Genomic DNA, 2,407 nt, shown 5'->3' with positions numbered 1-2,407 from the left:
AAAATTATTTAATAATTTATAATAAAAAAATTATTTTAAAATAATAGTGAAAAAAACATTTTATTAAGTAAATTACTTAATGAAATACCATTTGTATATAGAAATATAATGTATAGACGTATTTTAATTATGTAACACTATGTATTTAATAAGGTGTTTTCAAGGCTTATAAAATCATGTGAAATTAATAATATATGATGCATTCACACCTTAGTGTTATATATATATATATATATATATATATATATATATATTAATAATGTATTAATTATATTAAAAAATATTTATAATATTTTAATTTTAATATAATATATCTATAATTATAATTATAATTATATATAATTTAAAAAATACTTGAGAAAAAAGATACAAATGACAATGATATTATTGTTGATTTCCATATCACAAATAACCAAATCTCACTCACAAACTAGGACTAAATTATAACCTAAAATATATATAAAGTTTATTAAATTAATCTTTTATTAATTTTTTATTAGAAAATGATACCGTCATTTTATACAATGTCGCCATTATATTTGATTTTAGCATTCTACCTGTAGCACCTACTCGACTTTAATATTCTATTTCATGTATATAATTTACGATTAAATTATTAAAATTATATTTTTAAGAATATATATTAGTTAGTCAAGAAGATTTCCCGCAAGGTGAAATATGGTAAGGTGGTAAGAGGAGGTTATTGAACACTATTCCAGGGGTATTTTGAGGATAACAATAACTCTTGCTACGAGCATAGAAGTCAAGAGATTATCAGGATCCTTGTTTTCGTTGAACTACGTTTTGGTTTTGGTTCGCCCAAAGATAAATGGCATTAAATGTAAAATAGTACCACGTACTTGCGATTGGCCAACTCACCTATGCCTCCGAGATTCAATCTATGTAACAGGGTCCCACTGTACACGTGAAATCAGTGATGTGTAGATGCCGTAACCATGGCATGAAATGGTATGGTCATAAATAAGAGAGCATACTATAAGGCATTAAAATCCCTGGGATTTATGGCTTGCCCTCCGTGGTATGCCTTATTTAGCTTGAAGTCACGGGAGAATCTACAGATCCACCATGTGCAGCTAAGGCAGGAAGCCAGAGCAGAAGCAGACGTAGCATAGGTACCTAAACCTAAAGCAGTAGATCCTGCAGACGAATACTGACACAAATGTCATACCTCCAAGGCACAAATATGTTACAAACAGTGGGATACTCAATCAATCTCTCATGGATGTGCTTTATAAGGCCCAAAGCCAAATGGATTCACATAATAGTGCAAAAAGTGGGATACTCATCTCTGACAATTTTGTATTGATATGGGTATCCTCATAAGGCCAGTACCCACTTTCTGGATACACATGAAATAAATCTGTAATAATAGCTGGCTGTTCGTTCTTTTTCTCCTCTTTTTTCTTCTCAGCAGGGGGCTTCTTCTCCTCTGTTTTCTTCTCAGCGCCTTTTTTCTCTTCCTTTTTCTCTTCCACGCTCAGCAACTCCGTGATGTACCCCAATTTCCTCAGTTTTTTCGCAAGACGCACAGGATCTGCTTCTCCCACCACAGTTATTTTTCCCTCCTTCATATCCGCTGTAACAGAGTCCACTGAAACAGAGCAGCATTCAAAGAATTAGTAAAGAAAACCATGCAACTAACACATAGTAAATGTCATGGAGGACACAGGAAATGATTCATGCCTCCACATTCTACACAGCCTTCATGGCTTTCGCTCTGCTTCTCTCGGTCCCCCATGGTCGATTTAAACACCATTTTCTGCACATTGAAATAATGGTTAATGACATTTTATATACGGTGTTTAAATCATTAACACAAAGAAAAGTTGGTTTGACAATCGTGATGAGTAAGTTTACATTTTAAGATATTGTCATTGATGACGCTATTACTAATTTAACAATAGTGAGAGTCAATCTGCATTAACCCAGAACAACTAATAATCTGCATTAACCCAGAGCAGCTAATAATAATAACTACTAGCTATCCACTAGTTTGAAAACTAAATTATAATAAAATTTACCAATATTTAAAATAAAAAACAGTAAAAACTACACAACACCATTAAAACATGAGAATATATAAATATACCTTCATTTTGAAAGCCGAAAGAGAATAACCGCCTCAGCTATAATCCAATCACACAAAATTACCTTAACCGATCTTCTCTGTTGTTTTTCTGTATTCGAGAGATCTTGTGATGAGGGCACAGTGGCTTCAGTAATAAATAGATGTTGTGTAGAGTAAGTTCCTTGAAAATGCAATGAAAGTGTACAGTAAGTTCCTTGAAAATGCAATCTGTGAAATTCGGTGTTAAGTTCCAGGAAGAGTCCAGGAAGGCGCAACGTTTAATGGTCGTTAATTATACCCATGCCCAGGTGCACCGCA

General features: G+C 32.8%; 1 pseudogene; it reads right to left on the bottom strand.

Moving 5' to 3' along the window:
• Positions 1-1,275: 1,275 nt before the first annotated feature.
• On the bottom strand, positions 1,276-1,780 carry LOC149177187 (uncharacterized; annotated as a pseudogene).
• Between the last annotated feature and the right edge of the window lie 627 nt (positions 1,781-2,407).

Source organism: Pinus tabuliformis, chromosome 4_1 (assembly GCF_031772625.1).
Source record: "Pinus tabuliformis cultivar Carrire ecotype Pingquan chromosome 4_1, CPIR1, whole genome shotgun sequence".
Taxonomy (NCBI): domain Eukaryota; kingdom Viridiplantae; phylum Streptophyta; class Pinopsida; order Pinales; family Pinaceae; genus Pinus; species Pinus tabuliformis.
This window is presented reverse-complemented; position numbering and strand designations above follow the sequence as displayed.